This window comes from Ovis canadensis, chromosome 24 (assembly GCF_042477335.2).
Source record: "Ovis canadensis isolate MfBH-ARS-UI-01 breed Bighorn chromosome 24, ARS-UI_OviCan_v2, whole genome shotgun sequence".
In the NCBI taxonomy this organism is placed as follows: domain Eukaryota; kingdom Metazoa; phylum Chordata; class Mammalia; order Artiodactyla; family Bovidae; genus Ovis; species Ovis canadensis.
Window position 1 is genome coordinate 15,016,287 of NC_091268.1, and position 18,834 is coordinate 15,035,120.

General features: G+C 39.9%; 1 pseudogene; it reads right to left on the reverse strand.

Annotated features, from left to right (window-relative positions):
- Window positions 1-465: 465 nt before the first annotated feature.
- Window positions 466-7,381, reverse strand: LOC138429722 (frizzled-3-like; annotated as a pseudogene).
- Between the last annotated feature and the right edge of the window lie 11,453 nt (window positions 7,382-18,834).

An 18,834-nucleotide genomic window follows, 5' to 3' on the forward strand; every position in this document is an offset into this window, starting at 1 on the left:
GAATGTAAAACACACGCCGTGTCTGCGAATGTGAACCCAACAAGCCATGAATACCTGAAATGCGGCTGGCTCTACAATGAGATGCGCTGCAAGCCTGAAACACACACTGGATATTAAAGACTTGGCGTGAAAAAAAGAATGTGAACTATTTCATTAGGTTTTATCATGTTGGTTACACACTGAAATGATAATATTTGGGGTGTGTTAAAATAAAATGTATTACAGGTAATTTCACCTACTTCTGCTTTTACTCAGCGTGGCTACCGGAGTCTGAATTACATGAGTGACAAACCTGATGTAACTTATACACACGGAAGATTGTGTTCCCACGGATACATGTTATTTTCAAGAGCCCAAGGAACGTATAACAAAAGGAATATATACTGGGCCATTAGGAAAGCTCGAATTATTTCAAAGGACTGAAACAATGCAGGGTATACCTAGGGATTGCAACGGCCTGATGGTTTACGGGCCCTCAAACTTCACCCCGCACGTGGTGATGATCCTAGGAGGCAGGCACTTGGGAGGGGTCAGGCCAGGAGGGAATGGGCTCCCGTGCTGTGAGAACAGGGAGAAGCAGCAGGCAGTCTAGGAACCAGGAAACAGGCCTCACCAGACGTGGCACCTGCTGGTGATCTTGGGACTCCCCAGCCTCCAGGCCTACAAGAAACAACTTTCTGTTGTTTATCAGCTAGTCTACGGGTTTTGTAACAGCAGCCCAAAAGAGACGAAGACGGGGCTCTTTGATAGTGAAGGACAGGGAAGCCTGGCGTGCTGCAGTTCACGGGTCACAAAGAGCCCGACACGACTTCGTGAATGACCACCACCACCACCACCACCAGTTTATCTGAGTTAAGACTAAAACGGAACTCATGGCTTAAGCTATTTAGTCTGTTTAGCAGAGGCCAAAATGACTTGCATATTTTAAAGTATTTATCCAAAAGTGCCCCTTGGTAGCATTTTGCAGCCTGTACCTAATAGTATCAATACTTCGAAAATAAATTTAATAGTCGATACTTCTAAACTATAATATGTCAAAATATTTTCCTGTAAGAGACTTAGAATAATTTCTCTGTAACTCTCCCTCTTTCCCTCTATTACAGGCACTGAACAATTTTGCGGAAAAATCAGTTTGGTGTTAGCAAGTCACAGGCAGGATACTTACCACTTTAAACATTAGTAGCAGGAACAAAAAAAGATTAGTAGTATATACTATATATTTAGAGAATTATTTGCTGCCATTCATGTTGGAAGAGCAGAACATACCCATTTCCTTATGGTCCTTTCATAAACAATGCTGATTCCTTTTGGTATTGTCTGGTGAAGGGGAAACACTGTTATCAGAAAATGAAGCTAAAATCATAAGTTAGATAGGATGCTATTATTCTATTTTAGTAGGTTTCCGAATCGAGATTAGATAAACAACAGATGGGCTGCCTTCTGTGGCTGAAAAGAGAAATCATGGGTTTTTTGTTTGTTTTCTACACAAATAATTTTTTAAAAAAATTCTACAAATGACTCTACTCTGAACTTGACAGTCTTGGCTAAGCTGCTTCTCTTACCGTAACACATTTCTATTTATGAAACACAGGTTCTAGTATCAAAATTCTTAGGGACATATGTAATTGGATTAGATGGATGAAAGAGGAAAAAAAACAAAGGGGGAAACTTTAGGAAAGGACACATGTTCTTTTGAAAATCAATGTTTAAAAGACAAAATGATGATTCTAATACAGAATATAAAAACAATTCTTTTTTAAACCTCAGGAATTATGTACTTGCAACAACAGAATAATGAAATTTTTCTTTGTGCATGGCATTCTAGTAAGAGGCTGAACTTTATTTTCTCATTTAATCTTCACAGCCACCTATGAGGTAGATATTACTGTATTTAACATATGATTCCCTATATTTACATGAGGAAACGGAGACTCAAAATGTTACAGATGGGACTTTAAATCCCATGTTTTTAATAAATATGTTACATATGAATGGCTTTCTAGAAATATCTTCAAACTTTGAAATGTTTAACTCTTTCATAAAGTGCTTTGAGCCTCTAGGTAGCCCCAAAACAAATACAAGGAAATACTTTAAAAGGAAAAAATAATAATAACTAAGTACCTGGAAAATTAGTGTTACTTAAATAATACATAAGATGACACATATTCTAAGAATAAACTTTACCGATTTTAAACTGTACAATATACATTATTCTGAAAACTCAAGCTACAGTTCATGACCAACTCTTTTCAGACATTAAATATTACCTTCTCAAGAATTATTTAACACACATTTTTTAAAAAGTGTTCTTGTAGAAAACAGTTGGTGTAAAGCATTTTAAAATCCAACAGTGAATTCCTGTTTTCAGCAAGGACATTCATTTTAAATATTTTAAAATACTTTACACAAGCCCACTTTTCTTCAAATCAGGGACTTAAATACGTGCAACTTACTTGAAACCCAACTGGGTATTTTGAAACAATGTGATCTACTACCGCAAACAATTTTCAAATGTTTGAAAGTTTCATTAATAAGAAATGACACTGATAGAAACCCCACCGATATTCACGTGAACATTTATTCAAATATTATGTTCTCCAAGACACCTGAGGAGGCTACTTCAAGGATCACATCATTGCTTAATACATTTTAAAAGCCTCTCATTAGGAATTATCCTCAAAACTTGACACGCATTCTTTGAGGCATGCTCAGTAACAGAAAATCGCATTCGATTATGTATGGATATTACTTCAAATAGGAATTCAATAGCTCTCGGCTCAGTCTACAAGTCTGTCTAACATTCCTCTCCAGTGAAATCCTGAAGGAAAACTAACACTGTAATTCTAGTGTCTGAGTTTCATTCACATGAGGCACCCAGAGCAGTCACAGTCACAGAGAAATGAAGTAGAACAGTGGTTGCCGAAGGCCAGGAGACAGGGAGGAACGGAGAATCGCAGAGTTCCGGTTTGGAAAGATGAAATTTCTCTCTCTACTTCAAAGATACCATGACAGAGGATTTTTACAGGATGAAATACCGACTCTTTCAACGAGCAGACAGTCCCTATTCATTGTAAAAACTGTTTCAAAGAACAGGAGGAAAAGACCTCACTTGATGACGCTGTTACATCCTTGACACCAGAAAGGAAAAATACGTGGCAAGAAAAGAAAAACTAGTACTGTCGCAGTCTGTATCTCTCATGAGTATAGGCACAAAAATCTTAAATGGAACATAGGAACTGGAATGTGAGATATGAACTTGGCCTTGCTTGCACCAACAGGATTTCTACAAAGAAGACATATGAGAATTTACACACAATTAGAGCTAGCAGGAGAGTTCAGCAGGGATGCTCAAGATAAGGTCAATATATAAAACTCAGTGGCATTCTTGGAGACCAGCAATAACCAACTAGAAAAGATCTCATTCACAATTGAAACAAACACTGTAAGGTACCTAGGAACAAATTAATGAATACACACATAAAGAAACAAAAAGATACTAAAACTCAGTATCACAAAGATAGAAATTTCCCCTGCATTCAGTTAAAACCTAAAACAATTTCAACAAAATACAACCTGATTCTCATGAAAAAATTATTCCAAAATTCAAACAGAAGAGTGCCAGGAACAGTTAAAATAATTTTCAAGATGCATAAGGTAGAGGAAATGTGGGATTGAAACAAGGTTGTTCAAACAGAGCAGTAAATAAGGGAGCCTAAAAATGGAACTTGTATATTACAGTAATGCACTAGTATTTACATGGGCTATTTGATAAACGGATGCACCATTTATATGAAAAACTAAAATTGGTACTCATAACATAGATAAAAATTAATTTCAAGAGATTAGAGTCGTGAATTAAAGATCAAATAGAAAAAACTGCTGGAAGAAAACAGCAGACCATTTTGATGATTTTTAGAGGCAGGCAGGGATTTCTTAAACACAAAACGCAAAGAAAACACAAAGTGAAAAGACAAGCTAGAGAGCAGGAGAAGATATGTGCAATGCAAGTAACTGAAGAAGAATTAAAACAAGAATAACAACAAAAGGCAAATAACCTGACAGAGCAGAGGACAAAGGCAACAAATAGGCCAATCACAGAAGACAAACCCCAAACAGCCAATAAACATAGGCAAACACCGAGGCACAAGGGAAATAAAAACAAAAATCAAGACAGGCTTGAGATACTGTCTCAAAGGTTGACAAAAACTCTAAAGCCTGAGAACACCAAGATGGGGCGCAATGGGGAATCCCAACTCTATACTGCCAGTGGAAATTAAAAGGACCACTTGAGCTGAAGATGCCTGTATATTAAAATGCCACGACTACACTTTTAGGTATCCAACCCATGAACATTCTTGGTGATGTACAAGGAACATAGGTATCACAACAGTAAAACACTTGGAACTCTATGTCCCTCAGTAAAAGAATGAGTAAAGGCATTAAAGTGCATTTGTCCATTAAATCTCTCTACTGCAGTTACAATGAACAAGTTGGTGCTACACACACTGTCATGTATATTCTCAGTAACTTCAACATGGCATTTGCTAAAGTTTCGTACTGAATGGTTTAAAAAACAGTTTATGTACGCACGTGTGTGTGTAAATACCAGCAACAGCAGCAACAATAAATGAAAAAATGAGTAACAGGACAAACAGTCGAGCACTTCTTATACAGAAGGCACTCTTCTAACTGCATGCAGAGGAGACAGAGTCTACTACTATTTCTATCTAACACGATTTCTCTTTTATTACTATGAGATTCCATTACTCATTCTATAGATGAGCAATTGAAGTGGAAAGAGGTGAAGCTGATCAAAAACTATAAAACTAGTAAATAATAAGAGTGAGATATGAAGCCAGGATTCCTGACCCAGACTTTATACCTTAATAACTCCGTTAGTTATTATACCATTTTCTATTCTTTCTAGGATGTTGGAAATCCAACATTATTTCTGTAAGTTGTGGAAATTAAAACCATTTATAGCAGCTATGACTGTAAACAAATGAATACACACACAGATTTTTATATAGCTCAAACTGGTTCTAAAGATGCTAAAGATTCTTAGAAAAGTCGTAGCATCACAACTACTCCAATTTACTGATTTACATGTTTGAGGTCTGGTATTTTTCAGGTCATTCTTTCAGAGCCAAACATTATTTCTTTTATAGTCCTAAGATAATATATATTGGGAATCCTAGAAACCTTACATGGAGAAGCACATGATGTAATTCAATCCTCTCTTTCTCTCTCATTAGAGGCAAAATTTGATTACTTAGCTTCAGGCCTGAAAACTCATATTCAGAGTTTTTAATAAGCAATTCTATCAAGAAATGTACTAAAATTTCAATTATTCATTTTTTCTGGTCCCTTAATTACAGGTTTTTTAAAAGCCAGCAGCGAATATTTGTAATATTATAATATTATATTATATATAATATAAATGATGATGATATAATAATTAAAATGTAATTTTGTGTAGAATTATTTATACCACAAAATGAAAAAGGAGCTGGCATTTTCAGTATGAAGTATTTACAAGAATTGACTATGTGCTAATCACACACTCCTGTTTCCAGGAAAACTGGAACGTTTCTCAAAAATGTCTTTTCTTCTCAATCTACACATTCCCATTCTCAGTGCCATCATCTACTAACCTATAAAACATGCTTTGAAAAACATGTTCCTGCGTTTAAAGAGTTCACTAGGGGAACTCTACTAGGGGAAAGAGACAAGTAAACAGAAGTTATCTATAATGCATAAGTACTTTAATAAAGTAAGCAAGCCACTTAACATTTCTAAGCCTCAAATGAGACAGATGTTTAAGAACTCTAAATTACAGAGGGAACTGGAATAAATCATCTCTCAGGTCCTCTCTAGATCTAAAATTCTATGATTATCTGATCTCTTTAAATTAAAAGGTAAATCACAAAATATTCAGTATGCAAAAAAGAAAAACTAAGACCAACTAAGAGATGAAACTGTTTGTACAAATGCATTCGAATGTTTTCCAAAACTGTTAAAACTCCTGTTCTAAGTATCAGTAAAATTTCCACAGACACTGTCTTTTAATCAACATCTTCCCCTCAAACCTGCAGACTTCTAAGTAATCAACAAGCAACTATTTTGTGATATCAGAAGTAAACTGCTTAAAAGCCCATGGCTTGGACTCAAGAAAGTGATCTTTTGAAAGGAAGATGTTAACAGAAACGAGTGTATCACATTCTTACCACAATAAATTTGTTCATTAACTTCACTTTAAAATTTTAAAGTTCAGGTTTTTCATGAAGAGTTAAAAAAAAAACAACAACAAGCTAAGATGAGCTCTGTTCACTGTTAAATATTTTGAAATTTAGAACAAGGTTTCCCTAACCTGATATGGACATGGAATGTGATCTTCTCTGCAGCATTCTTGTATCCACGTTGTTTCCCAGATGCCATGGTAAGTTTGCTCATAAAAGTAGCATCCAATTACAACCCTGAGTGGTTCAAGATACAGAGTGCTGAAAACACTAATCCGGATCAGAAACTTCACCAGTTTATCCTGGTTTTCCTTTTCTAATGGAATCTCAACTCGCACTCTATTCAGGGATATAATGCCGGAGGCAACGGCACCCCACTCCAGTACTCTTGCCTGGAAAATCCCATGGATGGAGGAGTCTGGTGGGCTGCAGTCCTCGGGATCGTGAAGAGTCTGACACGACTGAGCAACTTCACTTTCATTTTTCACTTTTACTTGTCACTTTCATGCATTGGAGAAGGAAATGGCCACCCACTCCAGTGTTCTTGCCTGGAGAATCCCAGGGACAGGGGAGCCTGGTGGGCTGGTGTTTATGGGGTCGCACAGAGTTGGAGACGACTGAAGCGACTTAGCAGCAGCAGCAGCAAAAGGAGTGAAACCCCAACTACCACACACAGGCAGAGGGGTGCAAGAACAAAATACCTCAGGGCATCAACATCGCAGAGGCCAACAAAACACACGCCACTGATACCGTCACCTTCAATTTTATTCATCGCTGAGAGGATGACGGTCAGCGTTCCAGGGATGCCCCACGCACTGGCATGAAAGAGCAAGGCTTTCTTCTCGATAGCTTCACTACACCACTTTGGCACAGCTGCCAAGAACCACGTGATGGTAAGAATCACCCACCAAATGCTGGCAGCCATAGTGAAAAAAATAGAGTATCATAAAAAGCATGATACAGGCTTTGTTATGAGATCCTTGAGTCACTGTGGAAGCCTTATACTGTGCAGGGCTGGATGCACTGGAAGCGACACGGTCCTCAAGCAAAAACCCAATAAAGAAAATTAATGACACCATCATGTAGCAGACGGCATACATTATAATGGGGCTTTCAGGATAATGGAAACTTATCACATCAATCAAAAATCAATAGATGTGTATATTCCATTATTTTAACTATTATTTGCCTGATTTTGTAACTGCCATTTGTCTGGGGTTCATCTTTGGTTTCTCATTGTTGGATATTTGTTTTAATCTCACTTAATGCCATAACAAACCACTTGTGGAATCTTTGTTTCTGACCAGAGATCAAGTCCTGAACCTCTGGAGTAGGAGCACTGACTCCGAGACCCTAGACTACCAGAGAATAGCCGTAGGGAGTATCAAATAGTGAGAATCACACACAGGAAACGACTTGAACACAAGATCCAGCATCGCCCAACCACCAGCAGCACCCTGTGCAGGACGCCTCAGCTAAACAACAAACAAAACACAAGTACAAACTCAATCATCAGCAGATAGGATTACCACCTCACTCAGCCTTACCCAGGAGAGGAAACACAAACAAACAGAAACTCAGCACAAATCTCACTCTACACAAAGCTTACACAACCACTGGACCAGCCTTAGGAGGGCAGAAACCAAAAGAAAGAATTCAACCTTCTTCAATGAAAGAATTCAACTTCGCTTGAAGCCTGGGAAAAGGAGACTTCAAACACAACAAGTTCAGAAAAAATTATGAAAAGGCAGAGAAATACTACACAGATGAAGGAGCAAACCAGAAACACAGAATTCCAAATAAATGAAGAGGAAATAGACAAACTACCTGAAAAACAGTTCAGAATAAGGATAGTAAAGAGAATCAAAAACCTTGAAAACAAAACGGAGAAAATGCAAGAATCAATTAACAAAACCTAGAAGAATTAAAAGAAAGAAAATAACCGAGGATAGTCTCGGAGACCTCTGGGACAACAGCAAAGGCACCAACATTCAAATTAGAGGGGCCCCAGAAGAATGAGAAAAAAAGAAAGGGTATGAGAAAAATTTTGAGAGATTATAGTTCAAAACTTCCCCAACGTGGAAAAGGAAACAGTCAATCAAGTCCAAGAGGCTCACAGAGTCCCATACAGGATCCACGCAAGGAGAAACACGCCAAGACACACACTAATCGAAGTAACAAAGACTAAACACAAAGAAAGAATATTCAAAGCAGCAAGGGAGAAGCCACAAGTAACATCCAAGGGAAACCCCATACACTTGACAGCTATCTTTCAGCAGAAACTCTGCAGGCCAGAAGGGAATGGTAGGATATATCTCAAGTACTGAAAGGGAAAAATCTACAACCAAGATTACTGTACCTGGAAAGGATCTCATTCAAAAGTGATGGAGAAATAAAAACCTTTTCAGACAAGCAAAAGTTAAGAGAATTCAGTACCACCAAACCAGCTTTACAACAAATGTTAAAAGGACTGATACAGTCAAGAAATAGAACAGAAGAAAAAAGATCTAAAAAATCAACCCCAAACAATTAAGGAAATGGCAAGAGCAACATATAGAGCAATAATTACTTTAAATGTAAATGGATTAAATGCTCCAACCAAAAGACACAGACTGGCTGAATGGATAGAAAAGCAAGACTCATATATATGCTGTCTACAAGAAACCCACTTTAGACCTAACAACACATATAGACTGAAAGGGAGAGGATGGAAAAATATATTGCATGCAAATGGGAAGGAAAAGAAAGCTGGAGTAGCAATCCTCATATCAGACAAAGTAGACCTTAAAATAAAGACAAGTACAAGCGATAAGGAAGGACACTACAGAATGATCAAGGGATCAGTCCAAAAGGAAGACATAACAATTATAAATATCCATGCACCCAACATAGGAGCACCTCGATACCTAAGACAAACACTGACAGACACCAAAGGAGAAACTGACAGTAACACAATAGTAGTAAGACTCTAATGCCACACTCACACCAATAGATAGATCATCAAAGCAGAAAACTAATAAGGAAACACAAGTCTTAAATGACACATTACATGAGATGGATCTCATTGATATCTTCAGGACATTCCATCCAAATGCAGAAGAATACACCTTCTTCCCAAGGGCACATGGAACATTCTCCAAGCTAGACCACATCTTAGGTCACAAATCACACCTCAGTAAATTTAAGAAAATTGAAATCGTATCAAGCATCTCCTCCGACCACAATGCTATGAGACCAAATATCAATTACAAGAAAAAAACTGTAAGAAACACAAACACACAGAGATAAACAACATGTTTCTAAATCACCAACAGGTTACTGAAGAAGATAAAAGGGAAATAAAAAATTCCTAGAAACAAATGACAATGAAAATATGACAACTCAAAACATGGGATGCCACAAAAGCAGCTCCAAGAGGGAAGTTCATGACAAAACAATCCTACCTCAAGAAACAAGAAAAATACGGACTAGACAGCCTAACTTTACACCCAAAACAACTGCAGACAAAAGAAAAGCCCCGAAATTAGTAGAAGGAAGGAAATCACAAACATCCAAACAGAAGTAAATGAAAAAGAAATGAAAAAAAGACAATAATAAAGATGAATAAAACTAAAAGCTGGTTCTTCAAGAAGATAAACAGAATTGACAAACCTTTAACCAGATTCATCAAGAAAGAGACAGAGAAAAATCAAATCAACAAAATCAGAAATGGAGAGGTTACCTCAGACAATTCAGAACTACAAAGGATTATGAGACTATTATGAGCAACTATGGTCATGAAATGGATAACCTGGAAGAAATTAAAAGATTCTTAGAAAACTTCTATCTTTCAAGACTGAACCAGGAAGAAATAGAAATTATGAACAACCTAATGGCAAGCACTGAAATTGAACCTGAGATCAAAAATCTCCCAAAAAACAAAAGCCCAGGACCAGATGGCTTCAAAGGAGCATTCTATCAAATATTTTGAGAACATCTAATACCTATCCTTCTAAAATGCTTTCAAAAATTGCAGCGGAAGGAACACTTCCAAACCCATACTACAAGGTTACCAGCAACCTGATACTAAAACCAGAAAAAGACAATTAAAAAAAAACAACAAAACACTCTAGGCCTATAGTACTGATGAACAGAGATGCAAAGTCCTCAACAAAATTTTAGCTAACAGAATTCAGCAACACATCAAAAAGCTCATACACCATGATCAAGTTGGCTTTATACCAGGAATGCAAGGATTTTTCAATATATGCAAATCAATCAATGTGATACACCAGATTAACACATTGGAAAAAAGATCTTTATCTCAATGGATGCAGAAAAAGCCTTTGACAAAATGTAGCACCAATTTATGATTAAAACTCTTCAAAAAATGGGCACAGAAGGAACCTTCCTCAGCACAGTAAAGGGCATATATGGTAAGTCTACAGCAAACATTCTTCGCAATGGTGAAAAACTGAAAGCATTCCTGTCGGGAGCCACGTTAGGCATTACTGACAAAATGGAGGCACAGCCCCCAGCCCCTCTCCTCATTCCGCAGGCACAGACCTGGGATGAAGGAGGTAGGCCTTGTCATTCTGACTTCTCTTTTCCTTTCCTCCGCTGAGTTGACTGAAAAGGAATACTAAGGTGCTTATTGTTCTTGAGAGGAGCATGAGAAGGCACAAAGCCTTCTGCAGCTGTGCTCAGAGAATAATTCATAAAGTTAATCATTGACATTTGTTTAAGGACTTACAAAAGAGTGTTCCAGGATGACCACATAGGCCGAGCTTGAGGCCATGGGAGGGATTGCTATCTGAAGCTTAATTGTGAGGAAAATGTTTATGGCAAAGGAGTTTACTGAATTTAGGGCTTCAGTTCAGTTCAGCTGCTCAGTCGTGTCCGACTCTTTGCCACCCCATGAATCGCAGCACGCCAGGCCTCCCTGTCGATCACCAACTCCTGGAGTTCACTGAGACTCATGTCCATCAAGTCAGTGATGCCATCCAGCCATCTCATCCTCTGTCGCCCCCTTCTCCTCTTGCCCCCAATCCCTCCCAACATCAGAGTCTTTTCCAATGAGTCAACTCTTTGCATGAGGTGGCCAAAGTACTGGATTTTCAGCTTTAGCATCATTCCTTCCAAAGAATTCCCAGGGCTGATCTCCTTCAGAATGGACCGGTTGGATCTCCTTGCAGTCCAAATGACTCTCAAGAATCTTGTCCAACACCACAGTTCAAAAGCATCAATTCTTTGGTGCTCAGCTTTCTTCACAGTCCAACTCTCACATCCACACATGACCATTGGAAAAACCACAGCCTTGGCTAGACAGACGATTGTTGGCAAAGTAATGTCTCTGCTTTTCAATATGCTATCTAAGTTGGTCATAACTTTCCTTCCAAGGAGTAAGCATCTTTTAATTTCATGGCTGCAGTCACCATCTGCAGTGACTTTGGAGCCCCCCCAAAAATAACGTCTGACACTGTTTCCACTGTTTCCCCATCTATTTCCCATGAAGTGATGGGACTGGATGCCATGATCTTTGTTTTCAGAATGTTGAGCTTTAAGCCAACTTTTTCACTCTCCTCTTTGACTTCCATCAAGAGGCTTTTTAGTTCCTCTTCACCTTCTGCCATAAGGGTCGTGCCATCTGCATACCTGAGGTTATTGATATTTCTTCTGGCAATCTTGATTCCAGCTTGTGTTTCTTCCAGCCCAGCGTTGAAGAGATAGGAACCTGGAATGTCAGGTCCATGAATTTAGGGCTTAGAAATAATTAAAACAGTTAGAAGTTAAAGATTTTAAGGAATGCTGTAAAGTTAGCACATTTTACTATCGCTGATAGAAGTTAGGAATTTTTAGAGACACTACACCTAGAAGCCTTTTTAAGAGATAGTGAGCTCAGGATGTTAGGGGCAAACAGGATTTAGGAAGATAAGTAGTAAACTGAGGAATGTAGCATGAGTTACAATGTAGCATGGGTTAACTTGTGATTAGCATGTAATCACACGTTAACTACAGGACATATTAGAGGAGGTAGATAGTAGATGATAAGCCTGATTCCCAGGGAATCACTGAAGCAGGACTCTGTTTGAAGAGCAACAATGATTTATGGAGATAATAATCTGGGAGAGGGGGATCTGAAAATGTCAAACCTCTGGTCTAATGTTTTTGTAAAAGAATAAAACAGAATCTTAAACTTGAAATAAACAGGCAGTCCAAAAGAAAACTGAGAGGCTGTCTCATTACTCTCCAACACCATCCATCTCTTCAGGTTGATTCCCCGGCACATTCCCCCTAAGATCACGAACAAGATAAGGGTGTCCACTTTCATCACTATTATTCAACAGAGTTCTGGAAGTCCTAGCTACAGTAATCAGAGAAGAAAAAGAAACAAAAGGACTTCAGATCAGAAAAGAAGTCAAGCTCTGTTTGCAGATGACATGATACTGTACATAGAAAACCCTAAAGACAGTATCAGAAAATGACTAGAGCTAATCAGTGAATTTAGCAAAGTTGCAGGATACAAAATCAATCCACAGAAATCACTTGCATTTCTATATACTAACAATGAAAAATCATAAAGAGAAATTAAGGAATCAATCCCATTCACCATTGCAACAACAAAAATTAAATATCTAGGAATAAACTTACCTAAGGACACAAAAGAACTGTACACAGAAAAGTGTAAGACACTGATGAAAGAAATCAAAGATGACACAAACAGAGGGAGCCATCTTCCATGTTTCTGGGTAGGAGGAATCAATATTGTGAAAATGACTATGCTACCAAATGCAATCTACAGATTCAACGTGATCCTTATCAAATAACCAATGGCATTTTTCACAGAACTAGAACAAGATATTTCACAATTCATATGGAAACACAAAAGATCCTGAATAGCCAACGCAGTCCTGAGAAAGAATGGAGTTATCAACCTTCCTGACTTCAGATTATACTACAAAGCAACAGTCATCAAGACAGTATGGTACTGGCACAAAAATAGACCAATGGAACGAGATAGAAAGGCCAGAAATAAACCCGTGCACCTATGGGTCCCTTGTTTTTGACAAAGGAGGCAAAAATTTACAATGGGGCAAAGACAGGCTCTTCAATAAATGGTGCTGGGAAAACTGGACAGCTACACGTAAAAGAATGAAATTAGAACACTTCCTAACACCTACATGAAAATAAACTCAAAATGGATTAAAGCCCGAAATGTAAGACCAGAAACTATAAAACTCTTAGAGGAAAACATAGGCAGAACACTCGATGACATAAATCAAAGCAAGATACTCTATGACCCACCTCCTAGAGTAATGGAAATAAAAACGAAAGTAAACAAGTGGGACCTGATTAAACTTGAAAGCTTTTGCACAGCAAAGGAAACGACAAGAAGGTGAAAAGACAGCCCTCAGAATGGGAGAAAATAATAACAAAGGAAACAACTGACAAAGGATTCATTTCCAAAATATACAAGCCGCTCATACAACTCAATGCCAGAAAAACAAACCACCCAACCAAAGAGTACGAAAAAGACCTAAAGAGACATTTCTCCAAAGAAGACATACAGATGGCTAACAAACACATGAAAAGATGCTCAACACTGCTCATTATGAGAGAAATGCAAATCAAAGCTACAATGAGATATCACCTCACAGCGGTCACAATGGCCATCATCATAAAATCTACAAACAAGAAATGCCCGAGAGGGTGTGGAGGAAAGGGAACGCTCTTGCACTATTGCTGGGAATGTAAACTGATACAGCCACTATGGAAGATGGTATGGAGATTCCTTAAAAAACGAGGAATAACACCACCATAGGACCCAGCAATCCCACTCCTAAGCATATACCCTGAGGAAACCAAAGTTGAAAGAGACCCATGTAGCCCACTGTTCATTGAAGCACTATTTACAAGCGCCAGAATATGGAAGCAACCTAGATGTCCATTGACAGGTGAATGGATAAGGAAACTGTGCTACATGTATGCAATGGAGTATTACTCAGCCATCAAGACGAAGGCATCTGAGTCAGTTCTGATGAGGTGGATGAACCTAGAACCTATGATACAGAGTGAAGTGAGTCAGAAAGAGAAAGAGAAATATTGTATTCTAATGCATATATATGGAATCTAGAAAAACAGTACTGAAGAATTTATTTATAGGCCAACCGTGGAGAGACAGACATAGAGAAGAAACTTATGGACACGGGGAGAGGGAAGGAGAGGATGAGACATTCTTCACCACTTCAAATCCTGTTTTATTATGCTTGTGTTAGAGCCCAAGAAATCTGCATTTTGACAATTTTCCAGACTTGACAAAGCATCACACGCACAGTACAGAAAAACCCAGGACGTGCTGCAGACACACTCACATGATCGGAAGTAGTGTTCTCATGAACTTCCTGCATTTTCAGTTTTCTTGGCAGCACCAGTTTCTAAGCCTTCAGACTCCCATCAACAAGATATTCAGTAGTTACATGCATCAAATAGTTTCCAAGAAACTGTCACTGATATTAAGTTTGCCAAATACAAGTATAAGCGTAGACTGAAGCCGATTAATACAAACCATTTTCTTCACAAGGCTTGGATTATAAAGCCAAATGACAGAAACATTGCACAGAGGCATTTATTAGAACTCTGCAGTAAGCCAGGGCTTTAAGAGAAAAACACCTAAAAAACACTCTATCCTTGAGTCCAAAAGAAGGCACCAACTTGGAACACAACACAAGATACAGCAGCATGATGTATGAAGCAATCAAGATTGCTGGGAGAAACACCAATAACCTCAGATATGCAGACGACACCACCCTTATGGCAGAAAGTAAAGAGGAACTAAAAAGCCTCTTGATGAAAGTCAAAGAGGAGAGTGAAAAAGTAGGCTTAAAGCTCAACATTCAGAAAACGAAGATCATGGCATCTGGTCCCATCACTTCATGGGAAATGGATGGGGAAACAGTGGAAACAGGGTCAGACTTTATTTTCAGGGGGCTCCAAAGTCACTGCAGATGGTGACTGCAGCCATGAAATTAAAAGACGCTTACTCCTTGGAAGGAAAGTTATGACCAACCTAATAGCATATTGAAAAGCAGAGACATTACTTTGCTGACTAAGGTCTGTCTAGTCAAGGCTATGGTTTTTCCTGTGGTCATGTATGGATGTGAGAGTTGGACTGTGAAGAAGGCTGGGCGCCAAAGAATTGATGCTTTTGAACTGTGGTGTTGGAGAAGACTCTTGAGAGTCCCTTGGACTGCAAGGAGATCCAACCGGTCCATTCTGAATGAGATCAGCCCTGGGATTTCTTTGGAAGGAATGATGCTAAAGCTGAAACTCCAATACTTTGGCCATCTCATTCGAAGAGTTGACTCATTGGAAAAGACTCTGATGCTGGGAGGGATCGGGGTAGGAGGAGAAAGGGACGACAGAGGATGAGATGGCTGGATGGCATCGCCGACTTGATGAACGTGAGTTTGGGTGAACTCCGGGAGTCGGTGATGGACAGGGAGGCCTGGCGTCCTCCAATTCATGGGGTGGCAAAGAGTCGGACACGACTGAGCGACTGAACTGAACTGAACTGAGGACTAAAAATATTGATCTAATACTAATAAATCATGTTGGTATGTGTGGTTGTCGGATAGGATTCTCGGGAGACTTAAATTCACAGTTGTTGACGTAAAGGATTAATTCTACTTAGCTTCTTCATGAATCTACACCATGAGTATTCCACTAAGGGAATGACAAGGATGATAGGCATCATACTATGCTTCCACTCATGGATTTCTAGGCATTGCTCACAATACAGATCTGATTTTCAACATTAGGATTCTTCCAGTGTTCTTCAACGGCATTTGTTTTTCTGTTCAGTTCAGTTCAGTCACTCGGTCATGTCCGACTCTGCGAGCCCAGTGAACCGCAGCACGCCAGGCCTCCCTGTCCATCACCAACTCCCAGAGTCTACCCAAACTCGTGTTCATTGAGTCGGTGATGCCATCTCATCCTCTGTCGTCCCCTTCTCCTGCCTTCAATCTTTCCCAACATCAGGGTCTTTTCACATGAGTCAGCCCTTCGCATCAGGTGGCCAAAATATGGGAGTTTCAGCTTCAACATCAGTCCTTCCAATGAACACCCAGGACTGATCTCCTTTAAGATGGACTGGTTGCATCTCCTTGCAGTCCAAGGGACTCACTCTCAAGAGTCTTCTCCAACACCACAGCTCAAAAGCATCAATTCTTCGCCACTCAGCTTGCTTCACAGTCCAAATTTCACATCTATACATAACAACTGGGAAAACCATAGCCTTGACTAGATGGACCTCTGTTGGCAACGTAATGTTTCTGCTTTTGAATATGCTATCTAGGTTGGTCATAACTTTCCTTCCAAGGAGTAAGCGTCTTTTAATTTCATGGCTAAAATCACCATCTGCAGTGATTTTGGAGCCCACAAAAATAAAGTCTGACACTGTTTCCACTGTTTCCGCATCTATTTCCCATGAAGTGATTGGACCAGATGCCATGATCTTCATTTGCTGAATGGTGAGCTTTAAGCCAACTTTTTCACTCTCCTCTTTCACTTTCATCAAGAGGCTTTCTAGTTCCTCTTCACTTTCTGCCAGAAGGGTGGTGTCATCAGCATATCTAAAACTCCATTAAATCTACACTTAAGAGGATCATTTCTTTATGTCAGCACAATCTCATTAATGAATTACACATGATATGCAGTTTAGGATCCATCTACATTATGCTTATAACTGCATGCTGCTGCTGCTAAGTCGCTTCAGTTGTGTCCAAGTCTGTGCGACCGCATGGACTGCAGCCTACCAGGCTCCTCCATCCATGGGATTTTCCAGGCAAGAGTACTGGAGTGGGGTGCCATGGCCTCATCCTGTAACTGCATAGTGATACACCAATTCAACTTACTGCTATGGGAGAAAAACACCATTTAATGAGACATGAAGACAAAGCACAGACCCGACAAGGGCACACACGCTGTGGACCATAGCACGGCCATGACCAGAGCAAGTGGGGGATGGGGGAGGGGAGATGGATGGGAAACTACCGCCTCAGCGGCGGGGGAGGGGTCTGGACTGATGACGACCAAGCAGACAACAGGATGAGACAGGAAATCTAAACCAATGATGAAAGCAGACACACCGCCAGAGAACTCCAACAGCGAGGAAAACATACAGAACTGTTCTGTAACAAATATTCCGAAAGAAATCAAGCATGAAACCACAGAGAAATCCTCAAAGAGTTTTAAATGGCAACTAATTAGCCAATGATGCAAATTATAAAAACAGTGTGTCAAAAGACCACAAAATGGACTAGTTACTTCACAGGCCGCTAAAAGGATTCACGGTTAATTTAATTATAAGCTGACTAACAATGCAGCTAACATGAAATGGGTGGTCACAGAAAAAAGAGATAATACAAGTCCAGTTACAAAGCAGAGTGTTGTACACATGATTTCACAGAGTAAACAGCAATGCACTTACAAAATCCAAGCTAAACACGCAAGAAACTAGAACACGTGCTTTAGAGCCACACACTCTGTCACCAAAAGCCCTAGGTCGTCATCCCAGTTTTAGACTCAGAAAAGTGAGGCAGCCCAACCTCTTCCCTGGGGCCCTGGGGCACCAGGCTCTTAACCTGGTTTCACACGCAGGGCTGGCCTGAGCCCGCGGCCGGGTCCATCAGCAAGCAGACCATGGAGATTCTTGGTTTTGTTCCCATCGCATGCCCTGCACCCTGCAGCCAGGCAGCCCCAATGGAACATGTGCTGCACGGCTTTCCCACGCCATGAGGGCTGCCTATGGTTACTTTCACGAAGCAGTCTGCTCCCTGAGACAAAAACTTCCCTGCAGCTGCTGTGCCCAGCACAGGCCAGGCTCAACGTTACAGAGGCAGGCTCTGGCTGAATTCATGATGTCGGGCTAAGCCCGTGGTCCAAATATCAAGAATAATTTGTCACTGTGGAATGACTAAAGACTAGGCAGTTTAAAAACTTTTAGACCTCTAAGTGTAGCAAGTGTACCTGATTTTCTTATGGGTAAAAAGAGAAAAACCAAAAAAACGAACAAACAAAAGAAAACCAGGGTCCTGGGGAAAGGATGCTGCAGAGAGGAGGCAGACACACACCACAGTCGTAATGCCCAGCTGGTCTCCCTCCCGGGCTGGGCTGTGCTGCCTCCTTCAGGGCTTGGAGTGCCCACTCTGGGGCTCCCAGGAGCCGGCAAGCAGGTTGAGGGAGCTCACCGATTTAAAACGACGGAGGCTGCCTAAGCTCCCCCTGCCCTCCCTGCTCTCAGTCTCCTCGGCCCGCTGCTTCGTGTTCTCCTTCTCTTCTTCCATCAACCTAAATAGAATAAAACCTGTCACCTGCCTTTGTCAGCAGAGGAACGTGTCCAGACAACAAATTTGGGCTGCCATTCTGTGTCACGATGAGCAAATTCCAGAAACACTTGCTCAATTAACATCTCAGCCAAAAGGTTCGGCTTTTCCTCTTTTGAATATTCTCAAACTTAGAACTAACTTAGCATTGAGTCTTACAAACTGGCCCCTGATCATTCACGCTTGATTTCACTTCTTTCCTCTAACATTCTGAAGGGGCCCTGGTGGCGACG